The sequence below is a fragment of the Euprymna scolopes genome, chromosome 14 (assembly GCF_053919585.1).
Source record: "Euprymna scolopes isolate OS-2025 chromosome 14, ASM5391958v1, whole genome shotgun sequence".
Lineage (NCBI taxonomy): Eukaryota > Metazoa > Mollusca > Cephalopoda > Sepiida > Sepiolidae > Euprymna > Euprymna scolopes.
In genome coordinates, this window is record NC_136495.1 from 144153616 (window position 1) to 144165785 (window position 12170).

A 12170-nucleotide genomic window follows, 5' to 3' on the forward strand; every position below is an offset into this window, starting at 1 on the left:
ATAATAATAATAATACTTATAATAATAATAACAACAATAACAAAAATAATAATAATAATAATAAAATTAATAATAATAATAATAATAATAATAATAATAATAATAATAATAATAATAATGCAGCAAACTTGATCAAAAGGAATACAAAAACAGGGGGTCGTACACTGGAAATCGTGCAAACGACTGCATTTTGAGCATACAGAAAAATGGTACAAGCATAAACCCGCAACATTACTCGAAAACGAGAACCACAATGGGAAATGGACATACAGACGGACAAACTCATCTAAGCAAGAAAACCAAATGCCGTAATAATTAACAAGAAAAAAAAAATACTGTCAAATCGTAGACTTTGCAGTCCGAGCTGACCACAAAGTGAGTATGAAAGAAAAGGAGAAACGAAGCAAATACACAGAGCTAGCTAGAGAGTTTAAAGGGCTTTGGATGATTAAGAAAATCAAAATAGTACCGATAATAGTATGAGCACTAGGAACAACTCCGAAAAACTACGGAAAAAGAATGTCAGAAATTGGAATCAGAGGAATAACTGCAAAAGTACAACGACTAACGATATGAACACGACTGAAATATTAAGGAAAACCCTTGAATACGGAGAATAATACGAGACAATATAACGAATAAGCGTTACAGGGAATGAAGAACACCGAGACTGTATATCTTCAAGTTCTACCCCCCATTATGCATCCCCCCCCATTGTTTCATCACCGCCCCCCCCAATAAGAAAGTGATATCAAAGGGCCAAGAAGGGTCAATAAGAACTAAAATACCGTGGAGCGAGCGCCAACCAGACCTCGGCTGTATAAGAACAAATAGAACTGGGACCTTGGAGAGGCTGAGTGCCACTCAAATTTCAGTATAACCAATGACCACTACCAGCGAGAAGTCAATGGTAAGCGGCTGTTGCGATGATGCAAATTCATTTGTAAATGCTATCGAAGGAGGTGGAGAGAGCTGGACGTATGGGGAGACTTGTTGTCCCTCAGCTTCCACCAGAACACCACAGGTTTCCAATTAGATCGTTTGTTGACTTGTGTGAAAGCCCCATGTGAGCCAATAATAATAATAATAATGATAATAATAATAATAATAATAATGAACTCACTTAGTCATAATGTAGCCTCGTATAATGGCATTAATATAGTTGTATATGTAATTGTATTAGGGTGGTTGTTTTTGTTTTACGGCATATCAACAAATTTCAGGTTATGTAATGCCGAATCTAGTTATTTTGAGGAACGATTTTTTTTTTTTGGGGGGGATATATTTGTTTCTTAAGTCGGATTCTATTTAATCCATATTTTGGACCCTAACAGGTATTACCACTCCGGGTCAGATGGGCCTGGTAGCAATGACAATTAAAGGGTGTTTCCACACTTTCCAAGGCCCGCAGGCTGGGGCCTCTCCTTCGGATATAGTTTTTGTTCATATCCAGGACCAATTGTATTAGGAGCAATACCCACATTTTTCTGATTAATACTAACAAGACCAACTATCTTCTCCTTATCCATTTCGCCGAGAAACTGGTGTACCACGCGCTGCTACAATATATAGCAAACACTGACCGGCAGACCACGTGGATTATTCTTACTGTCAACTACTACATTATTTGTGGTAGGTGAACGAAAAAAAAAACGCCAGAACTTCGAAACAAAAACAATCATTCTAGGATCGGCCATATTAAAAACTATACATGGAGACGTTTTATTTTCAGTTTTGCAAGCAAGAAATAGTTTACCTGTTTCATTTAATGCGTTTTAAAGTGTCTCTTTTGATATAACCTGCGTTACAACTTTGTATAAAATTCATTTAACAAAATATGAAAACAAAACACATCTAAGAAATCCCTTCGATATAATGTTAAAGTTGCCATCTATAATGTGGTTGTATATATAACTGCATTAGGTGTTAAATTACTTTATTTTCACTAATACTCACAAGACACTTTCTACTCCCTCCTCCGAGGACATAATCTGCATTTGCTGTTCACACTATTGAACTGATTTTGCCGGACTAAAACACAAATATAAATTTTCGCATAGGTTCAAAAACTCATATATTAAGTTTCATGTTAGTCGACCAAAAACTCATGGAAGAGTTTGGTTAACTAACTTTTTGAAACAAGAATATATATTGTATTTATTTGCTCCCCCACCCAAAGAAAATTAGGCGCAAGGCCGTTTTTAATGTGGGGTTAAAACCAGCTCCCCTAAAAGTAGGCAAAAAGGGGGTACTCTGGTTACCAAAAATAATAATTGTCCCAGTATAGAGGGTTTCCCCTCCATTGACTGGGGCACAGTACCTTAAGGTCAGCATCTGCAGAACAGATACTGCACTTTGATCCCGGCCCGAAGGCCAAGAACAACTGAAAAAAGGCAAGCCTACGGAAAAAAAAGTTTTGTGTTTACTATAGAGATTTTACGCATATATTGCGCAAGTATAAATCAAGTAGGACGTTTGCATTAATATGATGGCACGTAATGGTTTGCTAAAATAGTCCTCTTCTATAATATAAATCTCACTGTTTGTTTAAATGTATTTTAATATGTATGTTTGTATCTCTCGCAAACCGTTTCGCCAGATTTTCACGAGATCGGCATCATTTTAAAGCTCGACTCTCTGGACGATGAATATCGAAACTTGGTTGAAAACTTTAATTCCTTTATCCTCACTGTGAATTTATAAGTAATTATTTTGAAACAACGATGTCTATATATATATATATATATATATATATATATATATATATATATATATATATATATATATATATATAATGCACACATAGACGCATGCATTTATATATATATATATTTATGTATATATATATATACATATATATATATATACATATACATACAAATATATATCTATATAATATATAGTATATATATACATATATATATATAAATATATATATATATATATAATTATACAACTCAAATGACCTTGTAACGAGTGATTTAAACCACATTCTTGTGTACGACATCCGGTTGCGCATGCGCGCATAAACATTAACCCATAACAACGTAAAAAAAAATAAACACAAATAGCTTCTTTTGCAGATTTTGACCTGCGCAGTGAAATATTAACGTTATTATTTCGAAATTACGATTTAACATGGGAAGAGTGGGGGTGTTTTCCAACTAATCTTTATTACAACTATACTGTCGCTATTTTCTTTCAACTAAACAACTTTAACACGTTGACAAACATAAGAACAATTGTAGTAAAACCACTACTACTACTACTACTACTACTGCTACTACTACTCTCTATCCGCCACGTTTTCGCTCCTTCCTTTTTTTTTTACTTTTGTTTACATTTCTAGATACAAAATAATTGTGTTAGAACGGTGAATTTCTTGACACATTTACTAATCTGTTTCAATATTAGTTTTATTCTATTTTATTTATCTATGGTTTATTTTTTTGCTTCTGGTTTTATTGATTATTTTCTTTTAGATTTTAGGTTTCACTAACGTGGTTGAAGGTTTCCAATATGGGGTTTTCATTCTAATATTTCTCATCGGTAGGTTCATGTGCATTTCTGCTGCTAAATGACTTTCGTCGGCTTTCGATTTTAGGAAAATCATGTTTAATTTTCGATTTTTGAGCGATTATTCGGAAAACTATGTAACTTTACACAAATAAGGAGGATTTGTTTTCATGTTGGACCGATCTGTCCGTAATTTTTCATTTTGATATACTTTCATAGAAAGGTTTCTGTAATATAAAAAAAAAAACAACTATTTTCTTTACGTCACAAGTGTAACGCTCATACATGAATTCCATAGCTAATATGACATACTGACCCAACGGGTCACGGGTAGTCTAGTATATATATATATATATATATATATATATATATATATATATATATATATGAACGCATAGACATGAATATATATGCAGATATATATGCCTATCTTTTATAATATAAAGCTGAACGTGTGTGTGTGTGTGTGTGTGTGTGTGTGTGTGTGTGTGTGTGTGTGTGTGTGTGTGTGGTCACGAATAGGCTCCTATATGGTTTAAAAAAAAACTGATTACATATAATGATAGAAGATGTATCGAGGAATGGGTATATTTGATCTGTCAGAACGGTGCTTCAGAAAAATTGAGGGGCCTGCGTTCAAACCTGGGTCCCACAGTATGGAAATAAAAAATTAAAAAAAATGTTTACAACGGTTTTGATATAGATGTACATAAGAATACTTTGATTAGTATGTTTCAACTTAAATAGGGATAGTATAATAAAATTATGGGGTCTGCGTTCGCGCCTGTGCTCCATGAAAATATGGCACAAACTTAAAAAAGGCCTTTCATATCTATATGCGTAAGTATACTTTGATAATAATGTTTCAGTTTGAAGAAATATTGTATAGTAAAATTATTGGGCGTTCGTTCGCGCCTGACCTCCATAGAATGTAAATATATCACAAAGCTTAACAAATTTTTTTAACAGGAGTGAACGTCCACAATAACACCTTAAATTTAATCTTAATTCACGTTAGCTTTTATTTATATTTTTGCGTTGAATCATATTCTGTCGAATAAATTCACCTCATAAATTCACATTCTTATTAAAGTGAAAGCCAAAAAAAAAAAAAGTCGAAATTTTAGACAATTCTTGGCACAAATTTTGCATACCTCTGTTTATTTCCTTCTCCACTAGCACATGGCACTCTTTCAAAACGTGCAAAAAAGCAGGAAAAAATCCTGCTCACGTCATTACGTGTCTTTTTAAAGATATTTGCATAACCTTTTTATTTTATTTATATATCTGTTTAAGCTTTTTTATCAGTTTACTAGAAGGAATTCAGTTGATTACACCTCTTGCTGCGTCTTTTTTACATTACTCTAATACATCCCTGAATCCGACGGCGCAAAACTACACCGTTCAATACTGTAAAACTAAAACGAAGCTGGTCTGCTTGAAAACGGTGCAATTTTCTTCTTATTAATATTTATATTGATTCTTTGCTTTAAAAAACTAAAGTAATTACGTGTTTACTTTTTCAATATCCCATTTTGCTGTTTCGGATTATTTTACTAAAGTAAGTAAAGCTTCATTATTTTTCAAAACTATTTTTGTTTCTTTTTTTTTCGATATTTCGTCGATATTATTTAGTTCGAGTGTTTAGCAGAAAATTAAACAAACGACAACCCGAAAAATAAATATTCCAGAAATAAATTTTAACATAGTCAATAAAAGTTCAATTCATGTTTTTTTTGTTTTGAAATAGTCTTAAATGTTTTTTTCCTTGAAATAATTTCAGCGAACCGAACTTAAATCGAAATTTGAGGCGATAACTACTTAAATGAATGTATATATAAACTACACATGCCATAATTGAATATTCCTACAGCACAAAATAACGGAAAACATTCAAATATGTTTATAAATATTGCTTACGTTGAGGGAACTCTCTTAAATTGTTTACATAGAATGCTCAGGTGCCCCTCCTTCAAATTGAAAACAGATCGCTCCATTTACAAGTCGCTGCCATTTTGATTTTTTTCCGGTTCGGGAATTAAAGAATATGACAAACTACTTAAAAATACAAACCAATGAACTTTCCTATCATAAAAGTAACTCTTATTGACTATGGTAACATTTATTTCTTGCATATATATATATATATATATATATATATATATATATATATATATATATATATATATATATATATATATATATATATATATATACTATTTTCTCCTTGTTAGGAAACGTTATTTTGTTGCTTACTCTTGGCTACGAATGGAAATCAAGTTAATATAAAACATATTTTCGCGAAAATTGTCTTTACTTTCATCATATTTTGCTTATGGTAAAATTTTGGAGTATAAAAGCCTATCTCTTTACAACCCCCTCTTTTTAATAACCTATTATACTTTCATCAATTCCAGTCAATTTTCTCTAGGCTGAGTTTGAACCCAGTCAACGACGGGTAATTCCGCTAGTATATATATATATATATATATATATATATATATATATATATATATATATATATATATATATATGTTTTAGCAAATAATAAGCAATAAATTTATGAGACTTCTTGTGTGCATACTCGTCATTTATTAAAAACAAATCGATCAAAACAAGCACAAATTCACGCACTAACACAGACATACGTACACAGAGGAACCTATCTATCTATCTCTCCGTCTCTCTCTCTCTCTCTCTCTCTCTCTCTCTATATATATATATATATATATATATATATATATATATATGTGTGTGTGCGTGTGTGTGTGTGTGTGTTTGTTCGTATGGGCATTTGATGTCGTCCTTGGTATTTCTCAAATTGAAATGTTTAATCATTCCTCATATTATGAGTTAACAGTTCTTTGTCCATTCCTTTCTTCTATTCTTAGCCACCGAATAATTTCAACCAATCGGGCACAGTGAAATTGTCGAGTGAATCTCAATAACCTTTGTTCTCTAATGGATCGCAAGGTTCGAATGACCCCACTTGCGTCTCTTAATATTGAGGTGAATCCATTGTAGGGTCATGTGTGTCAAGAAGCAATTTGTCTAGGGAAGTACGACTATAGTACTAACTGTCGAGTCTATGTTCGTTCGACCAACGCACAGAATGACTAATACATAGAATGCTAGCCACCTTTATTCTCCTATAAGGACCACCGAACTTCGCGTTGTCGAACAGAATAACCCAGCATGCGTTTCTCTTATAGACGTTTCTGTAATCTTATTGCAAGTTCTAGATATTTATAATTTTAATATCAACTCGAATAAAGATATTTCTATTTATTTGGATAGGACCAAATCAGTGCTAAAAAATATTAATCTATTTTATTTAGCAGATATTTTGAATGAAGAGCGAATTAAAATAATTGTTACAAAGACTAACATAATTACATAAGATTTTCCTGTTATTTTAACTGTAAATCATAACTTGCACGATTTTATCAAATGTTTTTTTTAATCTTTAAACGTCAAAATGCACATTTCACGTGCTTTTTGAATCATGAGCAAAAGCAACTATTTTTTGTGTTATGTAGATTATGCATTATGTAGATAGTGTCTTACCAAGTTGCATAAAACTTAGTGAACCTTTAACACATTTAATGAAAATTAAAAACAATGCATATATTTTAATATTGATATATATGGGTAATATTTTTCTCTTATCCATATTTTCGTTAAAAAATATTTTACCAATTTTTTTAATTCATCATATATATATATATATATATATATATATATATGTACGTAGATTGCTGTTTTAAAAATAATAACAAAGTAAATTAAAATGTTATATACGTCCAAATAAATTATGGACTACTTTCTAAGTAAGCTAGGCCGATAGTCATTAGTCGCGTGCTCTCGTGTAATGAATGAATTCGTGAATGTAGGATTGACATGGAATTCTCATAGATAAACTAACATGACCAAAAAATTGGCTGAAATTACTTAAACAAATAAATAGTAAATGACTGTGAATGACTTTAATGAACTTAAGGATGAATTGAATGATCTTAAGAATGACTTAAATGTTTTTAAAATAACTGGAATCCTAAAAAAACAACTTGGATGATCTGGAGAATGACTTGAATGGCTTTGAGACTGACTGGTTTTAAAGTGGGTGATACTTGTACAATTAATTAATACAGAAAAGTGATCCCCCACTTAATCTCATAAAGTTACAAACATAAGTACAGCATGTAGTAAGACAGATACTACACTTTTATATGGGCCAAAAGGCGAAGAAAAGCTTACAAAGCTAAGAACAGCATCTATTAACAACAGAACTTTGATCTTAACCAAAAAGGCCAAGAACAAAAGTGTTATGGACAGACCGACCGACCTACCGACCGACCGACCGAAGTGATCTATAGAGTCGCTTGTTCGCGACTAATAAAAATGAGCTTCGAGGCGGAGTCACAAATTAACCACCATTAAAAAACAACAACGAATCTCTCTCTCCCTATATATATATATATATATATATATATATATATATATATATATATATATATATATATATATATATATATATTACCTGGGGGTCACCACTTACCAAGGCCGGGAGGCCACTCAGGGATAAGGGTTATTGCGTGTACAGTACTCAGTGAGATATTATTGTACTAATCATTAGTATTTGGAGATTTGATAGTGTGTCAGGAATTTATTTATGTTGAATTTGAAGGTGGTCAATGAAGGATCAATCATTCTAGACCGAGGCAAATCTCATGAATAATAAAATCACAAGTATAAGCAACAAGGATAAACTGTCTATATTTAAAATATATTTTATTCACATATCTTTTATAACTTATTTTTATAAAGATGAAGTGCAATATCAGAAATACAATCTTTGTAATTTTCATTTTTATTTAAAAAGAAAAATGCTATTTGCTTACTTCTCCATGAAGGCAAATAAAATACAAGTAGGTTTCGCGTCGGAAATTCTCAGTTTCTAATGTTTTGTAATCAATACAGTTTATTCTTTTTATTTATTTTTTATTATAATTAGTTTTATTACTAGTTTATGGAAAAGTTCTATAAAAACGCACTCAGAAAGACACCCATTTATTTAAATTTATTTTGTTAGATTGACATTCATTTTGTAACTTACATTAAGAAAGTTCTGTGGAAATAACAAAAATGTAAATATTTAATATTGAAGAAAATGATTTGTAAATATATTTTTTTTCTTTTAAATCATAAAAAGGTTGTAAATATTCTTTTAAAAATCTAGCTCGCAAACATTCGACCATGCCTGGTATTTGAGGTGTTTACAAACAACCACCGGCAATATCAAACCCGAACAACCGGTGTCACTGGAAATATGTACCAGTATTCTTCTACTATGGGGTATCTAATCTTTACTTGAACCCTAAAATTTAGCATCGTCTTTGCTAGAAAATAGTGTAGGGCATATTTTGTCGCTTTTGCATTGTCTGCTCAGTCATTTTATCACTGCTTTACAAGGTTTTTAGGATACGAAATTCAATATGATCGATGACTTTGTGTTTTCGTATAAACGATATTGTTAGTCGAGTTTGTTTTTCTTGAACTTATTGATATTGGGTATGTTTATTATATATATTGATTTTAGTACATCATTTACCACGATATATTTTAGTATTATGAATATTTTTAAATCAAAATATTCATAACTTCAATGTACTTAGCACATACTAATCATTAAAAAAAATTAAGGAAGCATTTTCAGCAAGGCGTTAAAATTCTGTAACAACATATGTTTTTTCTTAATCTTAAAAAAGGTACTCGATATAATTCGAACTTTCGCAACTTTTAAAGTGCTCGTTTATAAGCAGAAATATGAAAAAAATTAAATTAACCTAAAAATTACATTTGATTCGTTACATGTTATTCTGTCCTATTACACTAGAAAATTAATTTATTTTTTATTTTGCAATTACTTAATTGATTAAGAAGTTTCAAAACTTTAAAACCCAGTTTATGTATTACTTTAAAGCAAACTATAATTAATAATCAAAAAACATTCATGAGTAAAAAAATATAATGAGGGTTACAAGACTCTACTAAAAGACATGATTTAGAAGGAGACTTAAACCACCACTAGAACAAAGGTGCTCACCTCTTGGATGTAAAATTAATTTTTCCTTATTTATTTTCCATAGTCATGGCATTTATACTTCGTTAAATAAGACAAATAACTAGACATAATGTTATAAACCTCAATGCATTAATTTAAGAGACCACAAATATACAAACGAATCTTACATTGTCTTGTAATTATTTTCCTATTAATTTTTCCATAATTTTGATTCATACACTGCCAATAAAAATGAAATACTGTTTTTCTTTTATATTCGTTAGGATAAAATATTTCTAATCTGCATAATATCAGTGCATTTCATTGTTATTATTTTCTATTAATTACTTTTACAGAATTTTTGCAATTTATACTATTTTCGATATGGCAACTATGTACGTAAGGATGTTTTCACGGGAAATGCGTTAATTCCAATGATATCATAACGAGCGCCATATTGTTTTATTTATTCTTTTCTACTAATTTTCTTTAATGCTTTGAAATTATATGAATTTTGTCAAAATATTTTTCCACCTAAATTGCGTGCATTTAAAATACGCCTAATCTTTATTTCTTTCAATTATTTTTTCATTAATTCAATTTCTATAACTTTGGAAATTTATACAATTTTGAAATGGCAAGTAAGTACGTAAAATTCTTTGCACCTAAATGAATTAGTTTTAAAATTTATAATCAACAAAATATCATATATTTTCTTTTGAATTATTGCATTAATGAATCTTTCGGCATACTTTTTGGAATTCTTAGTAATTTCTACATAGAAAAGTAAGTACGTAAGACTGGTCCCTATTATAACAAGCCAGTTTCAAAATTCCTAATATAACCAAACAGTATATTCTCTTATATCTATTATTATATCTAATTCTTTTCTATTGGTTCATTAGTTTTTTCCTAAAATGTTGAACGCATACTAATTCCAACATGAATGAATGTGAATGAATAATGCACTTGTTTAATAGATAACTATTATTAAATAAACATTATTTTCTACTCTTTGCTATTTAAACAGTGGATATTGCCACTTGGTTTTAAGAGATTATTTTGATATTTGTCTACTAGTATTGCATTGAACTTCCGCAGGGTAGTACAGTCAGGCAAGCAAGGAAAAAATGGAGAAATATAAGAGTATTTTCGTTGCGATGGAATAACTAAAATGGGGAAGCTTTTCTGCATCTAGAGACCTCAAGAGTAAGTGGAGGGGATTTTACTTCTGGTCGTTTAGCCGGGAAAATGAATATCGTGAGGACACAATTGGTATAAGTTCATAAGAGAACACTCCATTATCTATATATATAAAAGCGAAAATGTATGTATGTACGCTTTTCCTCGATGTCCACAACAGGCTTCTTTCAGAGAAGCGCTCGCTCGCTTCGTAACTTCTTAAAACTTGTTATATCATCTATAAATTGTAATATCTCACACGTAACCACGGAGCTCGCCTGTCTATTTAATTTTATTGACTTTCAAACGCTAATTATTCCACATTTCCCGAATCGGCACGCGTAACATTCGGTTTTCAGTATAAACAAAAAAAGCGAAACTCGACTCTAATCACCGCCCCCCCCCCGCCTTGCGCGGCTGGGCGACAAGGTCAAAGCGTAGTATCTGTTCCGGCAGATGCTGCAAGCTATGACTAGCTATGACTAGCAAAGACCAGATGTGGGGGCAACCCCACATGCCTGACCATTAACCAGCTCCAATTTCCCACCTCTCGGGAGCTGGTCCCCTTTTTCCCTTCCCCCTCCCTTCACTCCTCACATTAAAAATCGGCCTTGTGCCTAATTTGCTCGGTGGGGGAGCAAATAAATACCATCTGTTCCGACAGATACTGCAAGCAAAGACCAGATGTGGGGGCTACACCACATACCTGACGTTTAACCAGCTCCCATTTCCTACCTCTCGGGAGCTGGTCCCCTTTTTCCCTCCCCCTCCCTTCACTCCTCACATTAAAAATTGGCCTTGTGCTTAATTTGCTCGGTGGGGGAGCAAATAAATACCCACCGGCCCAGAGCCAGTGGTCTCTAGAGAGCTAAGTAACGTTTTTTCAATGTTGACTTCGTCATATGAGACGGTAGCTGTCATTTCGAGACGAGACACTCCCTCTAATAAACAGGGAGCTGTTTTTTCCCGAACTTAGTTAAAAACAAACAAACCGATTTATTTATTTAAAAACTGTCCCGCACAAAATCCTAACTGCTGAATAGCTATCGCCGTCAAGTCAATCAAAAACGCGCACCTGTTTTTTCGCACTTTATTTTTTCCAACTGCGCGTCGTTAAGGCTTCGTTCTTTTTCACGAGCACCTGTTTTTTTTTCCTATGCGCGTCTAGGCTTCCGGTCTTTTTCACACACACCTACAAACACCCGGGCACTGCCGGGTACCCCTCGCTAGTGTATTTATAAAATAAGCACAGCAATGTGACACTGCGGCAATATGACTGAGGTTGGGCATTTTAGATTTCGAACAGTTTTTCGACTTTGTCTAAGAGTGAGCTGGTAACTGGTAAATGCAGAAGGCCACACGTGGCAGCAAGGCTGAATGAATGAGGGAAATTGTGGATTGGTATAGA